We start from the raw sequence: 19,569 nt of genomic DNA, 5'->3' as shown, positions 1-19,569 counted from the left end.
GTATCATGTTGTTCCACCTCTCAGCTGGAGTGTGTGATAGCAGGATATTTGTTCATATTTGGCTGTTGACAGCTCCGGCGTGTAACCGAGCAGCGATACGAAGCAACAAGGACATTCACTTGGCCTTGCTGGGAGACGTTTGGGACAAAGAAAAAGTGGGACAAATAGTCTGCGTGTGTTATTGTTTAGTCCTGGTGGTAGTTTTACAAAGTAACAACGCAGTAAAATAAAATACAGCATAAGCGTGCGTAATCAGGGTTAAACTACGCCTCTTATTTGGAAACACAGCAGTCAGGTCCAATCATATTTCAGACCGTAAAATAGAGCCAAAGCACGTGAGAACATGCATGTCATTCCAAAACACAACACGAGTCCTCTAAAATAATAGAGAATAGATGATGATGAAGCTGTTATCGTAAGGTGCAATTATTACACATTGTGCCTTGAATATGCATTTATCAATGTATCCTTTGCTCCAACAATCCCCCCAACATCATCTCAGCAGGTATTACAATAGTGATTACATTTTCTCCCCCATTCTTTAATTAAATCCACTCTGTCTCACATTATTAACTCCACTCCTCCGAGATACTCCAGCGTGGAAATGAAACTGGAAGATAGATGGAAGGATGCTTGTGGAAAGTGTGATTCAGCCAGACTCCTTGACACCTCACCTCACCCACCCCCGTTGTTCTCCGTTTTAATCCCATTCGGTAACACACTTCCTGCCTTCTCCTTCTTTCTAAATGAGAATAGTAATAATGACCAATGGCGTAATTGGTCTATGCTGTATTCAACTTTTCAATCCTCAATGGTGTCTCCTGCTCATTTTTTAATTAACATTGCAATAGGAGGAGAGATTGGGATAAAGCAGCAAAGGTGAGATGGAAAAATGGGTCAAGGCAAGCTGAGGGAATGTAGGGTTGTTGTTTTTTTACTGAAGCAACAGTGCAGACTAGTGTCATAAGCAGGGAATTGCAGCACCATATTTAGCTAAATATTCTTCTGCACAGTGGACGCACGGTGTGAGTGGTTGGCACGTAGGCCACACAGTCAGGAGATTGAGAAGACCTGGGTTTGATTCTCCGCTTAGCATCTCTGTGTGTTCTGGGTACTCCGGGGCTGCATGGTAGTCGAGTGGTTAGCACGCAGGCCTCACTGCTAGAAGACCTGAGTTCAATTCCACACTCGGCCATCTCTGTGTGGAGTTTGCATGTTCTCCCCGTGCATGCGTGGGTTTTCTCCGGGTACTCCGGTTTCCTCCCACATTCCAAAAACATGCTAGGTTAATTGGCGACTCCAAATTGTCCATAAGTATGAATGTGAGTGTGAATGGTTGTTTGTCTATATGTGCCCTGTGATTGGCTGGCGACCAGTCCAGGGTGTACCCCACCTCCCACCCAAGGTCAGGTGGGATAGGCTCCAGCATACCTGCAACTCTAGTGAGGATAAGCTGCATAGAAGACCGATAGATGGATGTTCCAAAATTATTGAAAATTACCATTTTTAACCTTCTATATTATTTTAAAAATATAACAATGAAAAATAAATGACACATTAAAATAAAGAATAGGAAAATAAAATCAACCTTTTTGAGTTTTGTGGAATATATCAGACTGATGCAGTCCTTACAGTCTCATCTCATCTGCAAATAGCCTGAAAATCAATACAATAAAACCTTTTAAGGCCTCTCAAGTTGTCATATTGAAATGGTGGCTGTTGAGGTTGTATATTTAAGACGATGACCAACACTATCATATTTTCCGGTGCTCGGGGTTAAAAAAGAAAGGGAGCATATAGAGTTTCTTGAAAGTGGCAAATGGAACCTTAATGTGTTTTCCCCTTTCCTCCCTTCACATCCTCCTGTTTCATCATCTTCATCATCATCATCAGCCTCACTCAGCCCATTTACCCTCTTAGTCTCTGCTGCCTCCTAGTTCCGACGTGCTTATCCTGTTGCGTTGTCAAGTGAGTTATGCATGCAGATCAGATGCTGGTATAGGAGAGGAGTGATTTTATTGCTTTTTCCACAACACTTTGCCCAAATAGATAAGCATATTGGGGTGCAAATCTTAAATCATGCAATTTTCTATCACAGTTCTGTTTGAGACACACTATTTGTGCTTATGCAGGTATAGTTTCCAATGTAGTATAAATGCAGAGAAGGATAAGTATGGCATGGAAGAATGTGTTACATAGAGCCCTCTGAGGTGATTTTATTCAACTTTGACCTCTGGAAGCTGACACAACTAAGAATTGTAGCTGGTTCCATGTTTACTACCTGTAGTGTATCGCCTCATCATCATCATCATCATCATCATCATGCATAGGCACTTGTTCCAATACTTTTATTCTAATTGCCACTTGTCAGGAAGTGCCTAAAACAACAACCTTGCCTTTTTGCATTTTATTTTATTTTGCTTGAGTTTGCGCTTTTTGGACAATTGTGTTGCTTTTGCAGAAAAAGCGCAGTCAGATACGTTTGTTGGGATAGACACAAGAACAGATAAATGTCATGCAACAACAGTGACTTCTAGAAGCTCAAATAGCTGTAAAAAGTGTCATTCCTTCCATGTTCTCCACACTAAAATATTGCGACACCTTGCCATTGTTGTGCCTAGAAATGTGTCGCAATACTGCCAATTGTCAACGACTGCCTAAAATAACCACCCTGCTTTTTGTGCACTTTTTCTTTTTGCAAGAATGCCATTTTGGACAAATTAATATCGTCTGTAATGAATATTCCAGTGACGCCAGCCTGTGGGAACAGAGGAAAGCGGTGGTGGGTGGGGGGTGGGGGGGGATAGCAGCGCTGCCTCACCCCGCTGTGTGTTCATTTTTAGCAGCCTTCTTTGAGCTTTGACGAGCTGAGCGCAGACTTTTTCGACACAATGGTGTCAAACTCCAAAACAAGGGCTGTCTGTGAAGTTTCCACACAAACGAATGAGCGCCACACCTGCAGGAAGCATCCGCAGTGGGGCGAGTTGATGGGCGAGTTGCCTAATCTGTTAAATGTTTTTTTTTTTTTTGGACTGTGGCTTTGTGACCTGCTTCTTCATCGCTTGCATTACAACTTTAACATGAAATTATGCCCTCTAGTGGCCAAAAGAAGCAAATAACTAGCACAGCTACACATTGAAATGTTGTCTTTGTGTTTCTACAGGGAAATTCAGAGGAGTTGTCTTCTTTTTCTTTCCTGCCTGAGTCGGAAATAGCAACTCTTTGTCCAAATAGGTAAGAATTTGTATATGTTTACTCAATTTCACAGTAAAGTGGTTTTCAAGAAGCAAGCACAAATTACGTATAAGGTGCTATGGCGCTCTCTGGTGTACATGAGTGGTCACTGCACATTATTTCCTTTTTTTATTTTCCTGGTTGCTCGATTTATTGTTGTATTTTTATCGATTAACATTTTTTCAAAATTGTATTTGTCCATTTCAAGAATGCCATGGCTGCCTCTTGCATTAGCACTTACTGTTAAAAATATTTTAATATTTAAATGTATAATTTATTTGATGTATTAATTTATGTACACTATGTATATATTCTTTTAGTTTTACAAAAATAGTTCAGTGGAAGTAAACACAAGCAGCAACAAATGGCTATGGTTCCTTTTGTTTAAATTAGAGCCTCCTGTAGTTATTTAATTTAATTTAAGTAGAATACACAAGTAATTAATGAATTGATGTAGTGATTTAATAAAAAAATGCTCTCTGAAACTAAACAAGTAAGACGTGTATAACTTGCAATATCTCCCTCTGGTGTACCTTAGTGACTACTACTGTGGAATTTTAGTTAATTAGATTTTCTTGTATCTTCCAATATTTGCTTCTTGTGTTCTTTTTCATGAATAAACAAAAACGGCTTTCTGGAACAAAACAATATATTAATATTTTATAATATTAAGGATGCTCCAGCTCCTCTTGTTTTTGCTTTGGGAACCTCTAACACAACAACATGTGAACTCCACTCTTGCTACTTCCAAGCTGTAAAAGGGTCAGGGTCTCATCCATATGGCGGCCGTGTCTCCATTTTTTAAAACATGACATGCTGTGTTATATTGCGGGCAATAATAATGCAGGCTGGGGAAGGAAGAGGACTGTGGCAGTGGGCCAGCCGTGCCTTCTGTGATTTATGATAGCGCTGGAAGGCACTTCATGAGGTCACATTTTAGCCTTGATGGTGATATGTGTGTGTTGGTGGGATGCCAAAACAGCTAATACACAGTGCATTTTCATTCATATTCAATAAATAATCCTCTAGAAAGCTCCGAAACATATTGATTGATAAATTTAATTCAGTTTAACTTAATGTAATTTTTACATTTATATTATATATCAGTGGGGCAAATGGAACAAAGAAGGAGCCATTAAATGTTGGTGAAGGTCTGAATATGAAAGTAAGGAGGAACAATACATATGAAGTAATGAATGGCATTAAAGGAAAGGTTTGCACTTGGGGATAATAATGGAATCTTTCATGAAACGGGAGTGAGCCATTCCTTTAATGCCGTAGTGACCCAAACTATCCTCAACATTTCTACATTTCATTCAATGTGTATTATAATTTTGATAAATTCTTCTAATTGCAGTATATTTGGTCTCTTATGTTTTAATGGTGATTGCTGGTGTGCAAAATGCAGTAAAAATATTAAAATTAATATTGTTAGTCGAAAATGTTTGCACAGGAGGCCCACTTTATTTATTATTATTACAGTACATGGTGCTTTTTTGTCTTATATGGTGCTAAATCTGTGCAGGTTTTATCTTCTAGCTTTTATGGTGAGGAAAATGTTGGCAAATTCATTTTTTTTGTATTGAAAAGTATGGAACCTTAACACAAACGTATCGAAATGAACCAAACCGTGAATTTTTTAGAATGGTCTTCCCTCTCATTTAGACTGGTGTGTCGGCGAGGTACACCTGCAGCACCGGGCATGAAGGCGGCACGTGCATGACCCCGCAAGAGCAGCCTCGTTTTCTGGTAAGATGGCTTTAGTTATGACACTCATTCCCTGTAACTGGACAGAAAAAAAAAGACACTTAAAATTGGAATGCTCCGATTGATCGGCCACCGATGGGTATTGGCCGATGAAGGTAAAAAGGGTAAAAATAAAATACTTGCTTTAAAATGCTGAATGCAGAACAAACATGTCTGTCGTGTGGGGGATATAAGTTTTGTTTTGGTTAGCCTCAAAGAAGTTCTAGCAAACCTTTTGATGTCTTAGAGAGGATTGGTGGACCGGGGTGGTGTCCGCCCTTTTCTAGAAAGGTGATCGAAGGAAGTGTTCCAACTACAGATAGTCTATTGCAAGGTGCTGGAGGGAGGTTATAAGTTCATTATTAGCCTCAACTATGGGGGGTGTGATGTGGTTTTTGTCCTGGTTGTGGAACAATAGACCCCTCTGCACCCTTGAGGGTGCATATGGGAACCCAACCGGTCCACATGTGCTTTGTGGACTTGGAAAAGGCATTCGACTGTGTCCCTTGCGGTGTCCTGTTTCGGGGGACTCTGGGAGTACGGGATTGGTGGCACAGTTGAGTGGGTTGAGCATCGAGTCCGGATGCCGCCACGATGCCTACCTGGTGAGGTGTTTTGGGAGGCAGCCCGGGGCAGACCTTGGACATGGCGAAGGGATTATGTCTTATGTCCCCCGAGTGGAACTGGAGGAGGTGGCTGGAGACGGAGAAGTCTAGACTGAACCCAGATAAGCAAAAAAAATGGATGTATATTTCTTTTATAAAACTAAATACTAATAATAACTAAAAGAAACTGCTACAATTGAAATAGCAAGAAAAAAATTCCTGTGGTTAGCTTGTGTAGGAGGAGGCCGAATGCAGCCAGTAGGTGTATAAATATTGCACGCTGAGTACATGGAGGGCTTTTTGGATGATAAATTATTACAAAGTCCAGTGGCTTCATGCCAACCTGCCTGGGAAGTATATCCCGCTCGGCTTCACCCTGCAATAAACCGTGGCTGGGGAATTGCGGTTTGGTTTTGTAGGCGTACCGCAAATAACATAGCAGCGATCCCAAGGAATATCACGCTCATCCCACATGCTGTCGAGCCTGCACAATAACAACAACAACAACAGCGGTAGCAATGTAATGTTAGGGAAAGCACTTGCACGCACAGCATATGGATGCAAAAATAGCCAAAACTTATGTGCTGTACTATGTTGGTGTAATCTGACCCAAATAAACACATTCAATATTGGTAGCCTACTCTGCAACAAAATGCAGTATATATAAAAAAAAACATGACAATATTTATGCAGCACCTCTCATATGCAATATTTTGCCTCCTACATATCTTCAGGATATTGGCTGTACCTAATTGTGTGGCCTCAGAGTGCTCTCTCCGCTCAGTCACTCTCATTTGCATAAGATAATCATGTAACTCAGCCGAGCATAAAGTTAATGCTGTGATTCTTCCCGTATAAAATGGCGTTTACAAAGGAGGATCACAAAAATAGAGCCTATAAATGAGTAAAAACCCCCAAAATCTGGCATAAAATACTTCACAAATGCAGGCAGTTTAGTGAAGAAAGAAAAAAATACTAAAAAGATTGCTGTGATTATTCTTTTGAAACGTGTTTAAATGACATAATTCAGAAATACAAATAATTATGAGGGGCAGTTGACGTCCTCTAAAGTATTGATGATGCATTTTATCCAGTTGTGTGTTTCTAAAGATTCTAAACAATCATACTAATCAAATGTAAAGGATGCCATTAATAAGGAGAACCACCAGAGGGAGCCCTTTCTTTATACAGTGGTGCCATTTTTCAGAGCAGCCTCCATTTAACACAACCACCACATTATAAAATACAATTTAAATTGTTTGATGACGAACATTGAAAAAATACATCAAATTTAATATATGATTATATTTTTTGCCATATTTATTTATTGTGCTTTATTTATTTTCATTTTCCAAAAGTCCAATTAAATTATTTTTTTTTACCGCGCCCCACTTTTGGAGATGAAACTATCGTCCCTTTATGTAGCATTACTTTTGTTATTATTGTGGAGATACCTGCATGCTTATCGGCTTCTTCATTGGGTACATCGTGGTAACAGTAAGCATCATATTAGATTCAAATTGAGGACTGAAGTTCCAGACGTGTCCACTAGATGGCAGTGTATCAGTATGGATGAATGACAGATGACTGCAACGCGGCACAAAGGAACTTTTCTTAATTTTTGTATTGCCTACTGGAATGAAGTGCATGATCCATTTAGATGTGCCACGACGACATCCTAACTGCAGTTTTTTTTCCCTTGCCTCATTTCCTGATTTTTTTCCCGCTCTTTTCCCCCCACATTTCTCAGACTTTGCAGAGGGGGTTGTGTTGTGATGCACACGTACACACCTCTTTGCCATCTGTGTGTGCTGTGGTCTGCTACACTGGGAACAGTTGGGGAGGCAAGCGAGTGGAAGAGAAAGTGTCTCATGGCTCTTCTTCCCTTCCCCTTTCCATGAGCGCTCCTGCTGTGCTTTATCCCAGTCATCCCTTCGCTCTTACACCTCACTTTTGCTGAAATAGTACTTCAAATTAATCGTAAATAAGTGTGCAAATGTAGCATTTCGTGTGGGGAAAATGTAATTCAGATTTTTATACATATCTTTTGAAGGACCTTTCTTTCATGGGCAGCTTAGGCAATTTGAACATAAATGGCTTTTTCCCCATTTAGACAGCAGGCAAAAGTGGCTTCTTTAACTGGCGAAGCGATAAGAAATAGCAGCGCTCAGCAGCAGGAGGTCCGTGGAAACCGTTAATGTGCGTGTATATATAAAAAGATGTTTGACTTCCCCATCACTTCCAAGGGCCAGGTGCCATCTCAAGGTGACAAAAGTGCATTTGAGATAATTAGTGAGGGGGGAAAAAACAGCTTTCCTTAAGACAGAGTAGCATCTTTTGCTAGCAGTAGAATTATCAGCGCAGTAGTGGAAGTTTCATTTTGTGCCACACTTTGAACACCGATATCGTCAAACTCTTTATCATGGCAAACCAACAACCAAAAGTAACATATTTCTGTATTACTACCATTTCCGATACATCTCGTAGCCGGACAATGACGACATAAAAAAACACATTAGCTACTTAGCTACAGTGCTATTCTAGCCAGCAACGTAGCACAGATGTGGGTTAAGAAATTCATCACTACAGGTTGGACCAAAAATTCAGTCACATAATGTCCAATATGTAAACAATATGTATGTAAATGTTTTTTTTTCCGAGTCAAAATGTTTGCCCACCTCTGTGCTACATTGGCTGCTAGAATAGCACTGTAGCTAAGTAGCTAAGTGTGTTTTTTTATGTCGTCATTGTCCGGCTACGAGATGTATCGGAAATGGTAGTAATATAGAAATATGTTACTTTTGGTTGTTGGTAGCAATATGTACAAAATTATGTACAAAACTTGACATACTTTCTCACGGTCCAACAGAACGAAAACACAGCAAGTTAATGCATCACATAAATCACCAACTAAGTGCTAAACATAACACAAACCTTAAAACTACAAATGGGTGGCATCGAGCAGGACAACATACTTGCTCACGGTGCAACAAAATGAAAAACACAACAAATGAGCACGAAACAACACAAAACATAAAACTATAAATGCCCGCAAAGCATGCAGGGGAGTTCAGCTGCAACAATATGAACTATGAACAAAATCATTGGCTAGCGAGATTAAGTTAACCCATCTTTGTTTACATCTTTGACGAATCTGAGTGCATCATGTTGTATTGACATGTCATCTTGTTAGGATTACATCATCTCCCCCGCCTCCGATCGTATCTGATGATTATGGCGACTCAATTCTGCCACTGCGAGTCATGTTGCTAGCTACTGTTTTAATTTCAAATGTTTAAATAAAGGAATTTGGAAATGGTGGGGCCGGATTAAAAAGCTTGGGGGGCCTGACATTTTGCCCAACTCTCATGTAGCAGCAATTTCTGCAGCAACCAGGATGTGGTTGTACATGTGTGCATGCACACACACACAGTTTAGTTGCAAATGTGAAAATTTTAATAGTTCATGGTGTTGTATTTGTAAAAAAAAAAAAATTCTCTTGTCATTGTCAATGCAGTGAGCACGCAAAATATTAGTACCATTCCATTCTGGTAACCTTTGGGTGGCGTGTCAGCTGTAGTTGTACCAAAAGGGTGGCTGGAGTAAGAGGCCATTATGCTGATTTGTGGGCTGAAAATTGTCAATGAAAAATTGAATGGGAAGAACCGAAATAGAAAGTGTCTATGTAAACAGCTAAATTTACAAAAAATAGCAAAAATAGCCTTCTCATTATCAGTTACTGTAGCCAAAAGGGCTGAACTATGGTCGCATTCCTGCAAAAGTTGAAATAACTCAAAACACTAAAATAATGGCTAAATGCATGGTTAGGTGTTTGTTTCTATTGGTAATACAACATAGCAGTGATCTAGTGTGATCAGCACAATTAATCAGCACAACTGCTTCTGAAATTTGCACAATTTCTACCATTTTATTTGTTGCTCGTGTGCCATCAATCCTGACTCCAAAATTGTAAAAAAAAAAAATTTGCAGTTGGATAAAAATCTTGCTCGCCAAAGACCCAAAGAAGAACGATCTGGATTCAAGTCTGCGGCACCCATATTTCATGACATAGCACAGAAGCTTAGGAGGCAATCAAGCATATTTAGCCATCTTTGCCTCTCACACTCTCACACATGCACACCCTCCCTTCGCAAAGCAATTATTACTCCCGAGTTTTTTACTGTGCCTCGCCATGGGGAAAATGAAGCCCCATACTTATCAGTTCAATGCATACACAAGTGACTGGGATGGAGGGCGCGTGCGGACGCGATTCGGCACGGCCGGTGAGGGGCTTCTGTCGTCAGCCCGATCAGCACATTTTTAGGGGTTAGCGGATGGGAGATACAGAGATAACCATAAACATGTCACCAAAAAAAAGGTTATTTGCATTCATATTGGAGAGTCAAATTGATGCGAGGGGGAGGTCAGACAGGGAAGGTGAGGGTTTATGACCTGTGTATAGCTCACGCTGTCAGAAGCTCTGATCTATCGGGCCAGCCAGCCTTGTCGGGCTTTACGCCTGATTATATTATCATGGCTGACAATCAATGCTGGTGAATGATCGCAAATGCACAAAAGGGGGGCCGGAGAAAGCCAACAGTGAAGCCGGAGTGCATATCAGTCAATACCATTCCTTGAATCGTATAAAACTGGCTAGTAAGGCATATTGGGCACTTTTCCGTGAGTTCCAGTGCTGGTTTTAATGCTAATTTGTGGGAACAGTGAAGGGAACAGCATTTGATCATTACCAGGACATGACGTGCTGTCGTGTTAATTGGTCCACAAAGAATTGTCATGGTATCCCAAGCCTATAATTCCAATGTATGACGCCAACAGTCAGATGGAATGGTGCAAAATTGGAGACCAAGACATTTTTGGACACTTTGGACACTTCTGACATGATGTCCGTTGACTTAGCCACAGAGAATCGGCAGTGTTTTCCAAGCCAAAGAAAAACACCAGCTGTCACACATGTTTCACATGTATGCTAGTTTGCAGGAACAGCCGATAGAACACAATTTGAGCATTACCAGGACATGCTGTCGTACAGAGAGAATCGCCATGATTTCACCAAGTCAGAAATTGCCACCAAAAAAAGTGTCAGTGTTTTGGACACATCTCTGCTAGTTTATGGGGACAATTTGGGGGAACAACATTTGATCATTACCAGGACATGGCATGCTGTTTGGTGAATCTGCATAGTTTTTCAAATTGAACGTTCCCAGGAAAATTGCCAGCTATTGACGTTTTGGACATTTCTTGTTTCTAAGCTGGTTTTTATTATGCTAGTGTGTGGGAACAGTTATCGGGAACATCATTTGAGTATTACCAGGACATTTTTCCTTTCATCTACATGATAATGCACTGTTCCTCAGAAAACTGTCCCTAAAAGCTGAAGGCAGAATTGTCGAAAAGCTCCAAAACCAAAAACCAATCTGGATTCTGAATGTTCTGTTGTCCTCTTCGAAACTATTAATAAGCAACTTAATATTCACTGCGGTCAGCGCAGAGCTTATTTAAAGAAACTTTTCCATCAGTGGGATGACATTCACACAGAAAATTGACTTGGAATTAGCTTTTTTTTGGATGTGGGTGTGCAGGGGGGGTACTAAAATCACAGCGTTTCCTAATCATCTCATTTGACTTGGCCATGAAAACATTTGGAACAATAGAAGAGCCAAATTAAAGCTCACTCAAACATGTTTATGCTCAATTCAATCAGTTCCTTCTTTTTGCACCCGCAGCATATTTATTATTTGTCAGTCTTGGTTGCAAATCAGAAAATAGCCCCGGAAAATGCTTCTATTTTTTTTTTTAACTCTTCTAGCTGCAAAATATGTCCATATGTTTGCAAAAGGTCTTTCTTTCCTTTTGATTCTTTGCAATAAATCCCTGTTTTGCGTGTGTGTGTGTGAAAGTGATGAATGCAGTAAAAGTGGCCACTTTGCACAGGTAACTACACACGCTGATGAAGCTATTTATCTCCATGCTTTCCTCTCGCTTCCTCTTGTTTATGCAGTTCTCTTTCCTGAGACGTCCCTGACAACATGAGGCCCGCGGCAGGTAAGACTGCACTTCTTTTTTTTTTTTTCAATTTCACGCCACGTGTCAGCTCTGTTTTTTAAAAGCGATGTCATGAAATGTGGCTGCCGCAGACCTCGCCTACAAGATTTTCATCCAACAGTGCGGCTTTTTAAGATTTCTTTCATGGTCGAGGAGCTTCCGACCAGTCAGGACAAAGTTTCTGAAGTAAATGTCAGAATATTTAGTAGCTTCATCTCCCAAACTTTGATATCCAAATCATACCACCTGATGTCTACCAGGACATGAGATTCAGCAAGATAGGCGAAAAATATGAAGAAAAAAACTTTTGTGTTTAGTTTATATGCTAGTTTATATGATAATTACAAAGACTTGACGTTGTGTTCATTGATTGGTTCCCAGAATCGGCATCTTATCCATCCATCCATTTTCTATACCGCTTATCCCCACTAGGGTGCGGGCGTATGCTGGAGCCTATCCCAGCTGTCTTCGGGCGAGAGGCGGGGTACACCCTGGACTGGTCGCCAGCCAATCACAGGGCACATATAGACAAACAACCATTCACACTCACATTCATACCTATGGACAATTTGGAGTCAACAATTAACCTAGCATGTTTTTGGAATGTGGGAGGAAACCGGAGTACCCGGAAAAAACGCATACACGAGGAGAACATGCAAACTCCACACAAAGATGCCCAAGCAGATAATCGAACCCAGGTCTCCTGACTGTGTGGCCAACATGCCTCTTAGCTATACATTTTCAAAAACAACTGCAAACGTCAAACCGTGTGGCAAAGTGTTTGTGGGAACAGGTCCAAAAAACTGCATAAACATTGACTTAAAAAGAGTGGACCACACTTGTCACACATCTTTGACTGGCGTTTTTGCAGTAGTTCCTTAAAAACAGCAGATTGCTTATGTCATACAGAGGATCTTACACTCCTGTCAAAGATCAGAGACGAGCTTTTCTGCAGCAGGTCCTTGAAAACAGTAGCTTGTTGCTCCTTTATATGGAGGATCTTTTTCTATGACACTTTTGTGGTGGGTCCTTAAAATACAGTAGCATTTTGTGCCTCTTTTATGGCAAAGTAAATGACACAGCACTGCAATACACTATCTTCTGACTCAGCTCTGTTTTTTTTTAAAGCTTGAGCTGATCATACACCATAAAAAAAACAAAAAAAAAAAAACAGTGAAAATGTCATATTACATCAAGTCTGGGCTACAACTCAACTTACAGAAGGTGAAGAAGAGAGCGGTGGGTAGCTTATATCTGGCAACCCTAAAGCTTATTTATTTATTTTATTTTTAAGTGACTGACTGGCACTGATGGGACCAGACTGGGACTGCTCGGGCCTGGCGAGCCTGATTGATAGTGTGTGATGAGACTGTCAGTGAGCACGCAGAGATAGGCCAGATGAAGAGGGAGGGAAGTGAGCCGAGAGGACAGATATAACAGGAGGAAATACATCTGAGAGCATGTGAGGGATGAAGTGGACGTGTGAGGGATGCGTCGAGCTGCTTTTTTAGATTTAGTTCACTACAAAATTCTCTGTTTGCATTCAGAATGTGTTTGTCTCCGTATAAAATCGTGGAATTTAGATTCATCGGTTCCAGGGGTCAAACTGTTGCATTCATGAACAGTCTTCATGGACACGGCAGTAGAGTTGAGTACTGTTTTACTCATCTTTTAGGATCTTTGGCGTTCTTTTCAGTAGGTCCATTCCTCTCATATTGTGAATCTTTGACACATGTAACCATATTGTTTGTATTTTTATACAACTTTATGAGGTAAATCAAAAGTATGATAGACAGATCCTTGCATTGACACATACAAAATACAAAATCTTCCCAACATATACAGTGGCTGCATATACAGTGAGCATCTGTTTGGGACACAATATTAGATCTAGGAATAAAAAAAACGCCACTTTCTGGGAATTTGTGATTTCGGATTCAATAACACCATGTTGTTTTTCTTCGCTTTTGTCCTTGCCCAGGGAGAGAGACTGACTCATCAGAAGTTATTATTAGTGTGCTTGCACACGTGTGAGACAGACATAGAGGGAGGTATGGGTGTTTTTCCAACCTTGGTCCAGGAATCCTGACTCTTTGCTGCTATGCTACTAAAGGCTAAAGCAGCCAGGTGAAATGAGCAATTCCCATTCAGGGACAGCAAGTAATGTCTGCTCACTCAATGCAGATCAATGCTCCCTCTCTCTGAGTGCACTGCTGCAAAGTGCATGTGTGTGCAGACAAGGTGTCTTGTGTGCACATTTAATAATACTGTATTTGCCGTGGCTGTTGCCAGTGAGTGTTCGCTGAAGCAAAATAGGAGTTGGAGGTTTGGGGGGGGGGGGGGGTTCTTTTGCATGGACTCAAAATAAATGTGGTGTCATTTCCTTGCTCATACAGGATATGAAAATATTCAGCCAATGAACCAAAAGGGGATAATATTGGACATATAAAAAAAGCAGTCTTGCAAGGGATGCACACTTTAAACTAGTTTCTTATTGGATGTTAATTAAGAGCACACTGTTGTATTACTAATGTGCATACAATCATTATAAACTATAATGTATTGTCCAACACTCATACAAATGGCATTATATCCCGTGGTGCTTAAGGACATGCATTCACACTATTATGCATCAAACACATTTAATAGTTATTATATTATCATACATTTTTATAATGACCTGCTTCTAAGGCAATAGCAGAGATGCACAGTGGTAATGGAAGCTATGCTGCAGGAGGTTCTGGATTTCCAAATGTTCTCCACCTCTTCCTACTGAAGTTAGAAGGGCTCACCCACAAGACTCCTGTGACGCAGCTTTGTCGCCGACTCCCGGTCAGCTTCCTCCACTCTCCACTTCCTGTCAGTCCTCACTAGAATTCCAGCTTTCGCCATCTTTGGATCGCTGGAGTCCTTGTACGACTTCTCTCGCTCTCGCCATATTCTCAGTTGTAGCTTGTGATGCTGCTCAGGTAGTTTAATCCATCTCTGAAGGTGCTTGCAGACCTTCCTTTCTTTGGTCTTGACTGTAGATATTGGGAAGGATCCTGGGAAGAATGCCATGTTGATAGACCCAGGCTTTGAACATTCCAAGGAGGCCAAGATGTCAACCATCCATCCAACTCAGTGCGGCGTAACTGGTTGGAATTTGTCTCTCTGAGAGCAATTGAAATCTTTGCCCACGGTTTTGACTTGCTTTTCTGTGATGGTTGGAATGAATGTGCCTGCAATGTGAAACCGGTACTTGCCCTCCATCCTTCCTCTCCTCAGCACCATACAGTAAATCATTACTTTGCAGGCTTGAAACGCATCTGGGCCCAATCCACCAACTTTTTGAGTCCCTTCAGTATCTGTCGGCAACCTGGGACTGATTATGTCGTGACAGTAGTGTCAACCACGAATGCTCCGGTGGCTGATTGTCATTGTCCGAATTTTGTCAGAGGCCCTCTGCTCTCTGGCTTGGTGAGCATGTTCCTGCCTAATGAGAACAGTATCAGAGACAGAGCACACCCTGTGATGATGCCCATCTCCACCTTGTGCCAACTGGATGTAGTTGTTCACGAGGGATCCTCATTCTGAAATTGTTGTAATAATCAGTAATGAGATCTCTACACCTGCTGGGGACATGTTTCAACAGCGTGAGCTAGACTAGCCTGTGAGGAATGGAACCGAATTCATTTGCCAGGTCAAGCTACAAAACTGGGGTTGCCTTTGTTCTCTCTGGCCTCCTGCCTCCAGCAAATGTTTGGGATAGTTCTTGTACGCTTTGTACGAAGTGTCACGTAATCCTGGAGCAGAGAGAGACCTTACTTCACGGACAACCTCTCTGACTTCCTTCAGAGGGTTGGTGATGAAGGCGGCTGTTTTTCACCCGATGCCAATCTTTTCGGCAGAGAACTTTGAAGTTATTGTTCCTGTTCTCCTACCACCTTATGCTGGGACTTTAGAGCTTCCCTTTACTTCCCAAGTTTGTGGATCTTCTCAGCTCTTAGTTTTTCTTCTCCTTGCCAAAACAGCTTCCAAAGTGACAATGATTGTAGTTATGGCCTGAAGTCTCTCTGTTGGTCAGTACACCTTGCATCTCCTGCCTCCTGCATCTCATCAGGTGGAAGGCCTGTGCTCACTGATAAATACATACAGCAAAGGAAGGCCAAAAACACGCTTAACGTGCTTGTAGAAAGTGAAGTGCATATTGTCAGTCACACATCAAGCCATTAATGAACAACTATTCCCGTTGTGAAATGTCAAAAGCCCATTTTCACAGAGTACAAACATCACTGGCAGGCAGGCAGGCAGGCAGGCAGGCAAGGCACGGGCGTAAACAACTGTAAAAGACAGGCGGCAACAACAACAGCGTGCTTTCTCCGTTTCACACATTACATTTGAGAGTAAAGTGGCCCAAAAAGGAATGTCTGTCTCCATGTCAAGCTGAAGAAAAATAGGAAACACTTGCAAAGAGCGGATTCCATTTTGGTGAGACACATAATAACAGCTGTTCAACACGAGTGAAGCGCAAGGTGAAGGAAGCACAAATACACCAGAGACAGGTTGGGCCCTTCTGCAACCATGAGATGTTTTTCAACACGGTTGAGAAATGAGTACTCAGAAGCTACTCAGTATATCAGTTAGGGTTAAATAACTTATTGCGAACTGAAGCATAATCACCCATGCAGTAATTTGGGATTGCTTAGTTAAAGGAGACCTATTATATTATGCTACAGATGCAGTTCAAATGTTGTATTCTCGTGAAGAAGTTTGGGATGGCTCAAAAGGCTCGTTTTTAAAAGGCGTTGCAAAACTGTTCCTTTGTGATGTCACAGAGGAACAGGCTTCTTTATGGGACTGGCTATAGGCGTGATACTCTCTCTGCCTTTACCCCAAGCTCTGCTTCGAGGCAAGCTCAGGAAGACGTTATTCGAGCAAGATAAAAATATTTTCAAAATTCATCAAGTCATCAATGATAACTAAATACGAGAAGCTCTAATTGCGCACTGATTTTTTACAATATATGATATACTATATTATACTGTATAATGCAACTCTGACAATATGATGGAATTTAAAGCAATGTGTGTTCATCCTGAGTTTGGCAAGGCACTTCCTTGTTGTGTAGTCCTTTCTCTGTGTGCAGGATGACACAAAATCCATGCAGTAAAGCCGATTCGGATAAATGCTATGGCTAAAATTGTGATCTGCTTACACACAAATACAAGAGGGTCGATTTTTATGTCAACTGTTATTTCTTGACTTGGATTCACAATTCAAAATTCAACCTTCTTGAACCTGGAATGACCCATGACTGGTTGACTTGGCCCACATAGTCCCAAAACGGCCCATAAATCAAAACCTTACTCAGCTGAAATAAACACATTATTTTCCTTTTTTTTTTGAGTGCTGTCCATTGCGGTCTTCTTTTGCAATAATGCGGACTTGCCGTGAAATTAAATATTTGAAACCTGGGCATTCAAAGAATCCACGTATCAGCAGGTCCTCATTGACAAAGGGGTCAATAGCTATTATAATAAAAGCAGTAATCAATAACTCTGATGTATGAGCCCTTTGAGAAAACACACCTGGATAAACACATGAGAACCCTGTCATTTATTGGGGTAAGGCTTCAATTAGCACATGTTTTAAGCCTGTTAATTGTGAAAACTTAATTGCACAATAATAAATGTACTCATTAGACAACAGTGGGCATATCTAAGAGCCTTGTGGCACTTCTGTGATGTACTTGAATAACAAGGTGTCTCCAAATTTTTGTCTGGTACAGTATGTAAATTATCTATTGTCAGTGTAATGAAAAAGCAATTTTGTCTCCAGGTTTTGCAAAAAATAAAAAAGTCTACCTGTTTGATTTAATTAGGAACAGGAATGCTTCCAGTGGGATTTACATTGCATTGCTAATACCTTGGCCTGACTCCCTAATAGACAACAGGAAAAGTGAGCTTAATAAAATGAGGAGACGCTGTGAAATGTAATTCCGAGGGGGGCCTATAACTACCACCGAATCAGCTGTCTTGGATGTGCGCTTTTTCATTCGGATGTTCTCATTTGTATCCGCACCTGTGTCATTCACAGCCTTACGTCTTAACCTAATTTCACGGTCTGCGGGTTTGGATGGATGACTCTGCCGCTGCCTTGTACACTGAGGGGGAAAGGAAGAAAAAGAGTGTGCAGGTGTGCATCTGGGCGAGTGTGCACACAGATGCTAGCTCGAAAGACAGAAAAGTAAGAGGAGAGAGAGAGAGAGAGAGAGAGATGTGACGCTACAATAGCACAGCGGATTGTGGTCCCTGCCGGATATTAACCTTTTAACCTTGCTCTTTTCTGTTAACAAAATACATTGAGCTCCGCCGAGTAGCTGCTAGTGAATCACTTTTTTTTTCCCCCATTCATGAATGAGCGATCAGAGGTGAACCCATTTTGTGAGGAATTAAAGATAATTCAGGATTTTTGGTGTTATTATAATACGCCATCTGAAAAGGCTGCATTAACCACTTTTAACACCGAGTGGACCTTTAAAATCTCATTAAAAGCTACTGTTGGATGACTTGCATATCCAAGCTCTGCCTATTTATAAACTTTTAGATGTGTAGAACTATGTAATGAAAGAAAAAAATAAGCTGTTGCCAACTATATTGTAATGATTTGGTGGCCAACTTCTTTTGAAGGAAACTACTCATAATAACAAATAAGACAATGCCAAGTACAAACATAATTGTGCAATTATATGAAATATGTATTCAGTTGCCAAGTCCCCAACACCAAAGTGAATCGAGGAGTATTCCATTCCAGCATAACTCCCTCATGCCCATTGGTGTACATTGCGGTTGTCTATCACCATGCATGCACTCGTTTGAGTGTGCATTAAAGACCGAACTGCAGTAGTAGCACTTCACTATGCTGCTTATGATTTATATATTGTGTCTAAATGGCTAAATTTGTATGAACTATTTAGTACTCATGACCAGAGTTGAGGGTTTTAGCCCTGAAACAGAATTTTTTAAAAACTCTTTCCAGAGTGAGAGAAATATTAAAACGGTAGCTTGTCATTTTCGTGTAGACAGCCGCCAGGGAAACGAGGACGTCATTGACGCCACAGCTACCCCTTGCACTCACATGACCAGAAGTGAGCTTTGCCAACAAGCCAACATATTAGAATACTTCAACGGACATGACTCGCCCCACTCGACATTTATCGGATATTTTCTTGTGTTATGCCCCACTGACTCCAAGTAATTCCTCTTCTCATAAGTCTCAATGAACCTCGGAAAGCAGAAGATGACTGACTTATGAGTCGCTGCTCCTTTACATTGTGAGGTGCCAGTTGATGTGGCACCTCCTGGACACCTCCCTGGAAAAGTGTTCCGGGCATACCCAGCGAGTAGGATGCCCTGTCTCACACCTAGGACACTCTGGAAGGATTATGTCTCACAGTTGGTCTGGGAACGTCTGTGTCCTCCCAGTGGAACTGGAAGAGGTGGCCGGGGACCAAAAAGTCTGGACTTCCTTACTGAGACTGCTGCCCCTGTGACCCAGACCCAGATAAGCAGAAGAAAATAGATGGATGAGTATTAAGAACTGTCCTGGATATTAAAGCCGATTATGCATATGCTAATATTCCCTTCTTAAAATGCAGGGTAGTACAATAGTACAACTGTGTATGCAAATATGGAATTAGTTCTTGTAATGTATTATATGCTATATAAAAATGTCTAGTCTTTTGATGCTGTCAAATACTATGTCAAGCTTCATGGGCTGTGAAAGCCACATCGACTTGTGGAAAAGCCACAGAATCCCTCATTGGCACCGTCACCTTGGCAATGTCTACTCACAGAGACACCTGACACGCCTGTTTCATTTTGGACCCTACATGTAGATATTGCAAACTCTCCATTTTTCTATTTAGTTTTCATACGCG

The 19,569-nt window shown here is 41.1% G+C and overlaps 1 protein-coding gene across 41 annotated transcripts in view; it reads left to right on the top strand.

The window, feature by feature from the left end:
• LOC131124820 (receptor-type tyrosine-protein phosphatase delta-like) overlaps positions 1-19,569 on the top strand; it is a 259,050-nt gene that overhangs the window by 91,534 nt on the left and 147,947 nt on the right. For all 41 annotated transcript variants that reach the window (XM_058065644.2, XM_078795428.1, XM_058065633.2 and 38 more), the window contains exons 5-7: positions 3,164-3,234; positions 4,900-4,983; positions 11,605-11,648. The gene's annotated coding sequence lies outside the window, so the exon portion shown is untranslated. The remainder of the gene's footprint in view (positions 1-3,163; positions 3,235-4,899; positions 4,984-11,604; positions 11,649-19,569) is intronic.

Source organism: Doryrhamphus excisus, linkage group LG2, assembly GCF_037039965.1.
Source record: "Doryrhamphus excisus strain RoL-2023G ecotype Guam linkage group LG2, RoL_Dexc_Guam_v1.1, whole genome shotgun sequence".
NCBI lineage: Eukaryota > Metazoa > Chordata > Actinopteri > Syngnathiformes > Syngnathidae > Doryrhamphus > Doryrhamphus excisus.
This window is presented reverse-complemented; position numbering and strand designations above follow the sequence as displayed.